This window comes from Peromyscus eremicus, chromosome 1 (genome assembly GCF_949786415.1).
Source record: "Peromyscus eremicus chromosome 1, PerEre_H2_v1, whole genome shotgun sequence".
NCBI classification, from domain to species: domain Eukaryota; kingdom Metazoa; phylum Chordata; class Mammalia; order Rodentia; family Cricetidae; genus Peromyscus; species Peromyscus eremicus.
In genome coordinates, this window is record NC_081416.1 from 66,527,577 (window position 1) to 66,541,292 (window position 13,716).

General features: G+C 42.0%; 1 long non-coding RNA gene across 1 annotated transcript; it reads left to right on the plus strand.

Moving 5' to 3' along the window:
• The first annotated feature begins 988 nt into the window (after positions 1-988).
• LOC131899107 (uncharacterized) lies at positions 989-13,337 on the plus strand. Its single transcript, XR_009376056.1, has 2 exons — positions 989-1,081; positions 13,084-13,337. It is a non-coding gene; the product is annotated as an uncharacterized LOC131899107 (long non-coding RNA).
• The last annotated feature ends 379 nt before the right edge of the window (positions 13,338-13,716 follow it).

The following is a 13,716-nucleotide window of genomic DNA, read 5'->3' on the forward strand; positions in this document are numbered from 1 at the left end:
CTGTCCATGCTATGTAAGGGGCAATCTTCTGTCAAAACTGTGTGGCCATGGGTGATTCCTTTTGTCCCATGTCCTTTAAGGCAAACGCTCTCAAAGTCTATGTTTTGTGTCTGCAGCTTCTGCTAAGGCAGTTTTCCCTGCTTTCCCTGTCAGACCTCTACCTGCAACAAGCTTACAAACAACCCAATGCTTCCTTAACCAACATCCCCAGTTGTGACCAGGTTCAAGGGAAAACACGCTGCTAGTCACCCAGAGCCAAATGTAACCCAGCCTCCAGAAAACAGAACAGTTCTGGATGTGTAACAGTGTGAGTACAGTTATTTTCTTCCCAGAGAAAGCTACAGAATTTTGTACTATCTTATCAGAATAAAGAATAACTAAAGACACAGGCTTGGATTGAAATGTGTGCAGAATAATTGCATTTTTAATTTCGTGATCAAAATTACGGGCATTGGCCTCTCCAGAGTTATTTCCTATCTACCCCAGAAGGATTTTTCCTACTGCTTAAAATTGCATTTGCCTTGCAATGAGCTACAGGGAAACATCTCCACGGTTGTCTCTTTTTCCTTCTTTCACAACTATTGCAAAGATCTTATTATTCTCCCCATCGAGTGAGGAAGAGAGCAGAGGAGGGGAGATTAAACACTCCAAATTTTAGCATAAATGTCAAGGTGAAAAGTACAGCAAACCCTAACAAAAACTCCCCAATAAAGCCAGGGAAAGCTCTGTTTTTATTTCAATGACAACCCACACTCCTCCCAAAGTTTCAAACCGTAAATGTTGATGCCATCTTAAAGACCAAGTCGCTGAGCACATGGTTAGAGAAGAAACCATTCTGAGCATTTAATTGAGCCTCTAAACCCACACAACCCTCCCAGAGTCTTTGCTGAGAGCAGAGGGCGCCACATTGCCCCTGCCAAGGACGGGAACACAGTAAAAGGCATTTCTAATTGATTCTTCACCCTTTTTTTTTTTTATTATTATTGCAGGAGCTGCAGGATAGCAAGAAACCAGGTGATGTGCAAGAAAGAAGAAAAAGAAGGAGCCAAGATGGTGAAACTAGGGATTCATACCCGGTCTGGTCTGTCTTCCAGTTCAGACATGATGAGTTCTGTTAACATTTCCTATTATTTACTGAAATTCGCATGCTTGTCTAGGTGTCTAGCCGGCTGGCAGAGCTTGCTTGAGCTAAGTCAGGCTGTGCTGACATGGCAGCAAACTGAAATACAAGGAAATACCCTGGGAGACATGGTGGGATTCAGCTCTGAGTGGGGCTCCTCTCATGTACATGGAGAACTGAACACAGCCAGACTTAGACGGTAGCCTACTTAGTATCTTTAAATAGAACAATGCCCACATGAGATGATGTGGGAAGGCATAATGACTGAAAGGAATAAGTGTGTATGATGTCTATTGAGTAATAAGGAAATCACCACTACATTGTGTCATTCCCAATCGTAGAGAACCTCCAAGTGAAAACAAAGCTCTGCCCTCCCTCCACAGCAGGGGCCGTGTGGAAGAGTTTCACTGCTGGTCCTTTGAAGGCACTACTGTAAGCAAAACTGTTATTCTCTTGTTCTAGATTTTCTCCGTGTACATACTGTATCTGCTGCCCTGTTGTGCAAAATTAGCAATTGACCTTACTGTTGTGACTTTTTTCCTTCCGGGTCAAGGATGGCATCAGGTGGGAGAAAGAGGTGCAAAGAGGTACTCCCAGCATTGATATGGTTAGCCCCTTCAGTCTGTGTCTGAGGGCTGGACTGAGCATGTTCAAGATCAGAACAACTGAGGCTCATTTACAGCAAATGAAACACAACCAGACACAGCATGGGAGCATCAGTGGCCTCGCAGGAAGGGGAGAATACTGACCTGAGCATGCATGCTAGAGTCACAACCTTGACCCACTGAAGGTTCCACATGAACACGCTCTAACAGTGTGGACAGCCTCTGAGATTTCACATAGGCTGAATTTCTGAGCAAGAGTTTTACCATCCTGGAATAAGAGCTGTTTTAGAACATGCAAGTAAAACTATAAAACCAAAGGCAGACGTTAACTTTTAATTTAGATATAAAATTCCAGCCAGGCAGTGGTGGTGCACGCCTTTAATCCCAACGCTCAGAAGGCAGAAGCAGGCAGATCTCTGTGAGTTCAAGGCCAGCCTGGTCTACAGAGCGAGATCCAGGACAGGCACCAAAACTATACAGAGAAACCCTGTCTTGAAAAAAACAAACAAAAGATAAATAAATAAATAAAATTCTAGTAAGTTAGCTAGGAATGTAGCTGGGTGATGTATAATTTGCCTAGCCTGTGTATACAAGATCTTGGGCTGGATCTGCAGCATTGCTAACAAAACGTATATAAATTATGACAAGCTACCAGGCCTAGGGAGCACCACATGCTTTCCACAGTTCCAGACAAAGAGGGCATGGAAATGAGCTAACACAGCTATCTGAAACGGAACTTCCTGCTAGAACCAGTCAATTCTCTTCAAAGATAGATAACAGAATCCGGAGTTGCTAAATAAATGATTTACAGTGTCCAGTGTTGAGTCAAAAATCACTAGACATGGGAAGAAATAGAAAAGCTTCAATACAAGCAACATAAACTTAATTTCAGGTAGCCTAGATTCTGATCTTAGGAGACAAATTCTTTAAAACTACTGGCAGAAGTATTTTCAAATAAATTAAAGGAAAATGTATTCCTCACAAATGAACAGATAAGAAACACGAGCAAAAGACTGGAAACTATTAAGATGAAACCAGATGGGAATTTTGGACTTGAAAAAAAAATAGCTGAAAGTTAAAACTCTGCCTATTATGTCTAACGGCAGATTGGAGATAGTAAAGAGAAGAAAATGCATGATCAAATCTATTGACAGGGCCAGCCTCAAGGGTAGAGAAGGAGTATTGTTGTGACTTGGGTGTAGCATCTACCCCATAGGCTCATGGGTCTGAATACTTGTCCTCTAGGAGGGGTCTTACTGTTTGGGGAGTTTGGGGAACCTTTAAATGGGGATTGCTGTGGGAAGGTCTTGAGGTTTCTAGTCCCGCCCACTTTCTCTCCTCGGTTTCTGGAGCTTCATGCTCCTGCCACCATGTGACCCACTCAGATATGCTCACACAGCTTCACACTTCGCCCAGGATGCCTGGAGCCTCCTGCACCCCAGGCCTGTCATTCACGATGGCCATAGCTTCAACCATGAACCTAAACAAGCCCTTCTTCTCTTAAGTTGCTTCTTCTTGGGTGTTTGGTCACAACAACGAGAAAAGTAGCTGATGCATGCATTGAAGACAAAGAAACAGACCTCTAGAATTCTGCAGGGCCATCTTCAATGGGGCAGACTTCTGAGAAGAGAGGAGAGCAAGGCTGGAGCAGAAAAAATACTTTGAAGAAATAAAGACGGGGAACATCAGAGACTGGATAAGAAAACTGCTTTAGAGATTCAAGGAGGTGAGCAACACTGAAGCAGCATAAGCAGAGAACGACCCCAAGACAGATTACACTGGTATTGCTCCAAATGAGGTAAAGAAATACAGAAGCACCATGGTGGGGGAAATGGGTGGTTGACAGGCAAGCAAAACTTAAAAATCACTGGTTTCTCATTAAAACAATGGAGGACCAAAGACAATGGGCTAAGGTGGTTTAAAGAGCTGGATGAAAAACACCGTTCACTTCTATGTGCTGACAGTCTCTCTCACTACTGAAAATGAAGTAAGGATGCTTTCCCACAAACCAAGTGAGGATGGCTTGCTAGTAGCAGTTTCCTGTGCTCTTACAGAACAGCCCCTCACCTGACAAAGAAACAGGTTGAAGAATAAAGGAAACACAATTCCAAACGTGGCTAACAGGCAGGAAATAGTTCTCAGTTACACTTTTTTTTTACTCATTATAATGTATTATAAAAAACATAAGTATTTAAATCATCTATATCACCCTACCCAAATGGGAGGCATAGTGACCATCAAGGTGGTGGGGTGGGTAAGAAGATGGGAAGAAGTGCTATGGGATGCTGTCCTTCATCCATGACATGGTCACTGAATACATGAACTCCCAGGAGCCGCATAAGACTTCAATACTTCAGACATCAGTATTCCAATATCAATGGAGGAGAAATCCCTGAGGTCCCCCCCCCCATTTGAGGTCATGACTACTGGCAGGTTGTTCCTGTCCAAACAGATGGCCCCATGCCCATTCACATACATGCAGCACTGAATGGACTCAGGGGTTATTAATAACAGCAAAAATAAGAGAAGAAGAAGAAGTTGGGGTGGGGGACACTAGGAAAAATTGGGGAGAAAGTATTAACGGATGGACAGGATCAAAATACATTGCACAAATGTATGGAAATTTGAAAGAATAAATAAAAATATTATTTTAAAAAAACTAAACATTTGTATCCAGTTTAAAAATACTGCATATAGTATTTGTAATGTAAGTAAAAGCTGTAGCAGTAATTTCCCAAAGTATGGAATGAATTTGAATTGTGTTGTTGTGTGATTATCACATTCCAATATTATAAAACACAAGAGTGATACAGTATTAGCTAGCTAATGGAAAGAAATACTAGATATCAAAAATAAAAAGTATCATGTAAAGTTCCCTAAATAGTATAGGTTCTAAACAGACACTATCATTAAGCAAGCTTATTGTCAGCATCCCTTCAAAGTAGAGCTTAAAGATACCAGTAAAGCAAATAAATACATTTATAAAACATTGATTAACATAAAAAGGTAAAAAAACAACTAGAGAATAAAATACAACATAAAATGAAATGCTCAAGAATTCCAACTTCTACTAATTATGCTAAAAGTAAATGCACTAAACACCTGTAAGTAAAAGACAGAAACTGTCAGATTTGGCAGAAAACAATAACCATTTAAATGCTCTTCACAAGAGATGCATGTTAAACACGGAGAGGTCAACATAAAGCAAACAAAAGGAAGAAAGTATGTCATACTCAGAGCAGGTACAAGGATGCTGGTGTACTTATATCAAAGTAGAAGGAACATTTCAAGGTAAAGAGGAACAGTTCATAACAGGAAAGATGCCTTGCTTTTCATCTGGAAAATATAAAACTCAACTATGATGTATCTAATAACAGCATATCAAAATTATGAGTAACACAGGCAAAACCACTTTTAATCCAAGCTCCCATGCCACAAACTAGGTGTCCGTGCCAAAGTCATGAATTATCTTCTTTTTATTTTTAAGCAGTCACTTTTTTCTTCCAAAAAAAAGTGTTTATTTTTACTGTTTATTCTTTGAAATATTGGCTCTAGAAATGGCTTAGTCATGAGACATGAGCCTCCAACTTGGACTGGAAGGGAGTCTGATTGACTAGCTCAGCCCTAAGAGTTCTCTGCATTGTGCAACTCTAGACAAGGAAGGCAGTACATGGTACAGGATACATCACACGAAGGGGTTGCTATTGAAGCAAGTTGGATGAAACAAAACTCTGAACTTTCTTTCCAACAATGTGGTGTCTGTGTGTAATTTCTCTCTAAGCCTTGTTCTTTTTCATCTAGAGATGTTGGAGAGTCAAGTGATGAATGCCACAGTGTCAGCAGCATGTACTTAGGAACATGATGGCAGAGAAGTCCTTAAAGCAGCTCCAAGCACAATCCTTTCTCAAACATACTCTTCTGGCACTATCGTCACCCAGCAGTTGGTGGCTGGGCTCTTGTGCAAGGGTCTTCTCTCTGGAGTGTGAATGATCCTAAGAGTAGGTTGTAGCTCTCCAAACTGACCTGTCTTTCACTGTTCTGTAGACGAAATTCTAAACGGTCTTATTAAATAAGAAACACAGAGCTAAATAGAGTTAAAAGTCCAAGAGATCAGAGCACTAGTGAACAGCCTTTAGCTTACCACTCGCTGCCGTCTTTCCCCTGAGAGAGAGACCTTCTCCTGTGTGACTGTCTTTTTATTGCCTTTCTGTTCTGCCTTCTCATTGGCTCTAAACCCAACCACATGACTTCCTCGTCACTGCCTGTCTATACAGACCTCCAGGTCTCTATGGTTGGTACTGGGGTTAAAAGTTCAGGTTACCTTGCTTGGCTATGTCCTTGACCACACAGAGACTCTGCCTGCCATGTGATCGGATTATGGGCATGTGCTACCACTGCCAGACTTTCTGCTTAATGGCTATGACCTCTGATCTCCAGGCAACTTTATTAACATACAAATGAAATCACATTTCAGCACAAATAAAATATCACTATATTGTTCCTCATGTCTCTTTTTCAAAGATGCATTTACTTTTATTTTATATGTATGGCACCACATGCATGATATGTGGGCCTGGTGCCTGTCAAAGACAAAAACTGGTTGTTGGAATCCCTAGGATTGGAGTTACAGGTGGTTGTGAGCCAGCATGTGGGTCCTGGGAACCAAACCCAAAACCTCTGTAAGAGCAACCAGTGCTCCTAATCACTGGGCCATCTCTCCAGCCCCTCGAGTCTCTTTTAAGGATACACTGACCCCTAAGAAAGTAGACATGCTTGTTTCATTTTGTATCTGAGCTACTAAAAAGCATACATAACCCCAGTAAGCAGACACTGTCATCTGGTGTCTTCATCATTGTTTTCTCCCAGTCACCCATGACAACACGCCATTTCAACAGTGAAAATCCACTGATCACCTTTTCCCTTAAGAAAGTCTTTCTACTCTACATGACCTTTCTATCTACTGGTTTTTAATTCCCGTCAGCATTTCTGGAATATATTTGTAGATAGGACAATCTAAGGAACTTAAAAAATAATTTTTCACATTTTCTCATCAACATTTATAGCCCTTTCAGTTAGTCTGCTATTATTTTATGATAACAATTTTATCATACTTTGTCCCCAAATCCTCTTGACTGCCTGCACTTAAAGGTGTAAAGTAAATATAATAAAAGCTGACTTCCTCAGACACTTAAAAGGCAAAACACTTTTTGAATCATGCCATGAGGAGATACATAGAAAAGGGCTCTGATTAAATTCACTTTCAGCTGAAAATTTCTGAGCATTATATTAATGACCTTGAAGATTGTCCGGCAGCAATATCTTGGGTATGAATTTCTTCAAAGGTTGAAATACAGGTTAGAACCCTCTGGAGGCTCCTGATATCAAATAAAAAGCTTAATCAATTTGTAGAAGCAAAAAGGTGGACATGCTTTAGAGCACCAGAAATTGATACTCTGAAATCTACAATTATTGGAACTGAAAGGAACTAACTCGCAGTCTGATCAGATTTCTTTTTCCTGGTGTTTCTCCTGCCCTAGCAGACATGAAAGGAAAAAACAAGTTTCAAAAATCAGCAAGACTTTGTAAATGTGTCAGAATTTTCATGCTATTAAAAAGGTCATCTTTGGCAGCCAAAGGTTAAGTCCTTCATTCTGATGAAGATGCTGGTAGAGTCTTTCCATTATTGCCCACTATTAACCTTGCCATGGGACCCGAAAGATTAAGCCTCAGCAGAGTTTGTCTGGTAGAAGCCACATCTTGCTAGTCAATTAACCCAACAAAAGGCAACAAATGTCCATGTGTCTTTCTGTGTGAAATGTAGGGTTGTGTAGATTTGATAGACTTAGCCAGTTATTAGCCAACAATATTAACTGGAAACTTCTTAGATTACAGATATCCTTGACAATGCCTCTTTATTCTCCTGTCTCTGAACAACTGGGAGGATGTCACCAGCAAGTGCTGATAGTGACTGTGACCTCCTCTAGCCTCTGGGTTAAAAGCCAGCGACCCCACTGAATTTCTCTCCTTGGTGTTCAATGACAAGACTAATAAGAATGTAGAAAACCACTCTTGAAGAGCAGAAGAGGGGAAAGTAGATCAACGGACTCCTGGTGATCTTGAAAGTTTGGGAAATCACTTGAGAATTATCCACTCTGTCTTACGATGACAGGCTAAGCTTTGTCCCTCCCAGGGAAAGCTCTGAACTGAAATGCTGTATTTGAGCAGACTTCAAATATCTCAGTGAAGCCTGGAGTCAACTCGCTTTCATTCTTTCCAAGTATCATAGGCACATTCCTCCCAGAGAGTCTTGCTGCCTTCTATTGACAGCCTGTGACCTAGAGGCGACTCCACTGGAGTCTCTGATGGGAGGAATGGAATTCCTCAAGTGGCTTTTGGAGATGTGGCCTACAGACAAAGTCCCATTTTTTAAACATTTTTAAACTGTGCTGGGGAGACAAGAGAAACATCCTGGTTTAATCTCCCTGTGGTCAGTGCCAAAGTGAAACAAGATCATCCTTTAATGAGAGACTCCATCACTCCCTCCCTTCTAGCAGCAAAATGTCATGTGCCACGTATTACCCCAGGTCACCCTGTCATTTTGGCATCATGTGGGAGAAAGATCAAACAAGAGGTAGGGTGGGAAGAAGGAAGGATAAACAAGAATTTATTGCTGGGTATGGAATTCTCTGAGTATAAGCCCAGGAGTGAAATTGCTGGATCGTATGGTAGTTATACTTTTAATTTTTTTGAGAAATCTCCAAAATAATTTTACAATGGCTGTATTAGTTAATACCCAGAGAAGTCCATACCCAAGCATAGAGATTTTACACTCCATGTTTATTTCTGCTTCATTCATTATAGAAAGAACTGCGATCAACTTAATTGTCCATCAACAGATGAATGGATAATAAAAATTTGGTACATATACAAAATGGAATACTATGCATCTCTAAAGAAAAATGAAGTTAAAAAATTTGAGTGAAAATGGATAGACATAAGTGTATTATATTAAACAAGGACACAAAATCTCAGAAAAAAATGCACATTCTCATATATGGAATCTATCCAATAACATGTATATATGTAAACAAATGTACACGTAGGTACAATATAACATAAAAAAGGAATAAGAAGCCCACTTTAAAAAAAACATAAAGCTAATATTTCTTCTAGTTCTAATTCTATAATGAATTTATGCATTTTGGTGGTAGAGAAGTACATAAAATATATTCATTATTGAAAGTGTTCAATTCTATGTGAAGCTCCAAAACTTCCATTCTGAATGCCTATTCTAACTGTGTAGAAGTTCACTGAGGTGTGTAGGCTTTGAGTCTAGTTAATTTTGGTGTTTGATGTTTCCACTTATCTGTAAGTATATCATCTAAAAGAGGATAGTCTTAAGTTTTGGAGACTAATCTGTTTTGTTTTAATCTAATTTAGTCAAGGCATAAAGTATATACTTGTTGACTGCTCAATGCCCATGAATGGCTTCAGTAAAAGCAGGTTTCATTTTTAAAACCTCACTATGAAGTGTCATTTGTTGTGGTGAGAACATGGCTCCTGTGGCTCCTCTGTGAAGTGGACAGTCCCCGACTGGACATAGATTTGTCACCAATGGCTTCCCCAACATTGTCCTTTTCAACCCAACCAGTGTTCCACCAGACAGTGGAATGGTTATTTTAAAAAGTCAGTGCTTTCAAGTTTTGGCTACATTTTATGGAACAGGCTCCAGAAGATGTGACTCAGCTCCCTAGACCCCATGGAGAGCAGACAGAAGTCCTGCTCTACAAATGGCCTTCAGCTCTCTGTGACAGGAACTCTCATAGGACACAGTAAACAGTAATGACTAAAATCATTGTGAAGGTGATAAGTATGAATCTCACCCCTCAACAGAAGATGGGGACCATGACTGTGGTGGTTTGAATGAAAATGGCCCCCATCAGCCCACAGGGAGTGGCACTATTAGGAGTAGTTGGCACTTGTTGGAGTAGGTGTGGCTTTGTTGGAGGAAGTGTATCACGAGGGGTTTGGCTTTGAGGTCTTAGAAGCTCAAGACAAGCCTATTGTGGTTCACTGTCACTTCCTGCTGCCTGATGATCCAGATGTAGAACTCAACAGGCTCGCGTGTGTGCATGCATGTGTGCATGCATGAATATAACAATAAAGAAGTCATGCATGAATTTGAGAGAGAGTAAGGGGCATAGGAGGAACTGGAGGGGTAAAGGGAGGAATGGAAGTGATGTAAATATAGCACTCATGGATGAAATTATAGAAAAAATAAAAAGACAAAGGTATAAAAAACAGATCCAACTTCAGTTGTCAAATTCAATAGACAAGAAATCATTAGCCAAATACTATGTAGGCTTGTATCCCTATCTCTGAGGTCCTACACTCCTCCATGTGGACTAGACAGGAATTTTCAAGAGAATTAGAGAGCAGAACTCTCTAGAAAGATGCAGATGTCCAGAAATAGGCCTGGACAATGGATAGGGAATGATGGAAGGAAGATCTTTGCATGTTGGGGAAATCCCACACGAGTCACTGTTGCCGCATAGGTGGTTTGAAAGAAAATGGCCCCCAAAAGGTGTGGCATGATTAGGAAGTGTAGCCTTGTTGAAGTAGGTATGGTCCTGTTAGAGGAAGTGTGTCACTGTGGAAGCAGGCTTTGAGGTCTCATATATGCTCAAGCCATGCCCAGTAAAACAGACCACTTTCTGTTGCCTGCATGTTGTAGAACTGTCAACTACCTCTCAAGTACCACATCTGACTGCATGCCACCATGTCCCACAATGATGTTAATGGATTATACCTCTGAAAATGTAAGTCCCCCAATTAAATGTTTTTCTGTTGTAAGAGTTACTGTGGCTGTGATATCTCCTCACAGCAATAGAAACCCTAACTAAGACATACAGCTAAGCCTAGTACATGAGAAAGATCCAGAAGTTTAGAGTCCTGAAGCAAGAAGTGTAGGATCCTGGGAACAAAAGCAGGGGTGAGGAGCCAAGATAGACTAGCTGATCAAGGGCATCCCTTCTATGCCTGGACTGTTTGAGCACAGCCCACGGCTGAAGGGGATGGCCCAAACGACAAGTAAATGGTCCATCCATGTTCGTGGATAGGATTCAGACAAGACTTAACACTCAAGCCTAGAAAAATGCAATGTGATGACTATAATTAGTGTGTTGGGGTGGTGAAGTGACTCCGTCAGGAAAGTGTTTCCCACACCAGCATGCAAATCAGGGTTTAGATCTCCAGTACCCATGTAAAAAGCCAGGTGAGGTGGCAGGAGTCTGGAATCCCAGCGCTAGGAAGCCAGAGACAGGCTTTTCTCTGGAGCTTACTGGCCGGGCAGTCTAGTCTGGTAGGCTCTAGCTTTTGAGAGACCCTGTCTCAAAAAATAAGGAAGACACACAACCTAAACCTATGGCCCCCATGTGTGTGCGTCCAGGGTGGTTTTATTCACTTGACACAAACTGCAGTCATCTAGGAAGAGGGAGCCACAGTTGAGACATTGCCTCTGTCAGATGGGCCTATGGGCATGTCAGTGAAGTATTTTCTTGATTGTTTGATGTGGAAGGGTCTAGTCTACTGTGGGCTCTGCCACCCCCGGGCAGGTGGGCCTGGGTTGTATAAGAAATGAGACTAGGCAAGCCATGGAAACAGTGTTCCTCCATGGACTATGCTTCCATGTCTGCTTCTAGGTTCCTTCTTAAGCTTCTGCCATGGTTTCCCTGGAAGATGGGCTGTAACTTGTAAGCCAAATCAACTCTTTTCCTTCTCAGATTGCTTTTGGACATGGTGTTTATAACAGCAACAGAAACTAAAGCAGATCAACACCCATACATGCATGCACCAGCTTGTACAAGTGCATGCACACATACACACACACACACACACACACACACACACACACACAATGAAAAATGGAATATGATAGCACCAAACATCTCAGACTTACATATGCCTTTTCAATAACCAAAAAGAAGTCATGTCCATTTGCTATCTCCAAGAAAAATTTTAGACAACTAAAACACAAGATGGATATTCAGATTCCTTTTCCTAGTTATGGATAATAAATAATGTGATTGATCTCATGCATTTAACACGAAGATGTTCAAAGTAATATGAAAATAGGAGATAATCTGTACTTAATAGAAAGTCTGGAGACTTTGAGATCTCCAGTGAGGTGGGTTCTACCGCCTAAGGAAGGTCTCCACTCAGATACTCCCACTGTGCTCAGGGTCCAGGGCCCTGGATGAATTAGCCACAAATGTATCTCAGGTTTCTCCACTGCTCTTGGAGGTGACCATGGATGAAGGAGTGCCCACAGCCAGACTCTGGGAGACACTAACTCTCAGTGCAGGCTCTGCTACGGGGCTCCCAATGGGGGCTAGCACTGTCGTTTTGTAACTTGAAGTAGTCCGAGAAACACGATAAAGGAGCTCCCGGGAATGGAGTGTGACGAGAGGGATAAATCCAGAGCAATCACTGGCAGCCAGCCACTGATTTGTCGCCAGTCCTGCAAGCTTGAACTATTGTGCATCTGCAAACTTCTTTTTTTTGTTTTTTGTTTGTTTGTTTGTTTAGTTTTTCAAGACCGGTTTCTCTGTGTTGTTTTGGTGCCTGTCCTGGATCTTGCTCTGTAGACCAGGCTAGCCTTGAACTCACAGAGATCCGCCTGGCTCTGCCTCTCGAGTGCTGGGATTAAAGGCGTGTTTCACCACTGCCTGGCCAATCTGCAAACATTTTATTCTCTGAGACTGGGCTGTTGTCTCAGAGTCATTCTCCAGAATGTCTTGTAGAATAGCACACTGCGAATAGTCGTGTGTTGGCTCAGACACCTAAGTAGTTCAAAGAATGGATCAGTCTGAATCTGGAAAGCTCAGTGGTAGTGGTGGAGACGGGCAGATGCCAGGGCCTTATTGAGTTTTGTGAGAGACCATGTATAAAAAAATAAGGTGGAGTTATGTAGTCACCTGCACTAGACCTGTACAAGATCAACCAGCATGGATGGGAGAGGGGCTCATGAGGCCCCACCCCTAGCTGAGGAGCTATTGGCAATTGATGGTTGCTGCCAAAGGCAGTCACTTTTTTTCGGTGGTGTGGCAGCTAGCAAATTGCTAATGTTCCGGTGGACGACCCCCACCCATGCAATGCCGTAGTTCCTGTTAACACTCAAAGGGAGGGAGGGGATCTGAAGGCATGAGCCAGAGGCCACCATTGGATCTGCTCACCCTAAAGTGTCTAGCTACTGACAGCGCCATGGAGGGCATTGCTGTTTTTCAGTGAAAGACAAACACACCATATTGAAGAATCCAGAAAGCAGCCTATGACTTCTCATTTTTTTTTCTTTCCCAGAGTCTGAAGCTGATAAAGAGATAACGAGATAAATGGGACAAAAGAACAGAAGCTACCTGTGGTTGGATTTGGGGAAGGTCAGAAAATCCCAGGACTTCGAGAACACCAGAGTGCATTGGCACAAGTGCAGTCACTAAGTAAGAATTGTTCTTCCCTTTAAGTGGTTTTAGAGAGACTGAACTCCTGGTGCCAAAGTAATAATAATCACAACAACGATGAACGACCTACTAAACATCCTGCAGTGAAAACGTCAACTCTCCCTGTGTCTTCTATTCTTAGAGGAGGGGAAAATGCACTATCACTAAGAAGTCCAACTTTTCTTCATATATACTAAATTCCAGAACATTATCTACAAAGGTTGGAGGAATCTGTGTCCCACTTTCCTTTCTTGCTGCTGTGATAAACACCTGGTGAAAGCAGCTCAGTGGGGAAGGCTCGCTCTGGCTCGCAGTTGAAGAGTACAGTCTGTCGTTGTCATCACAGGGAGGAAGTCAATGTCGCAGGAGCTTGAAGGGTCAGCTGGCACTGAACCCCCAGTCAAGAGGCAGAGAGGGCCGAGTGCTGCTCTTGCTCAGCTCCCTCCCTCACAGGTATGCTGAGAGATTCAACTCCCAGGGAGTTCTGAATTCTGTC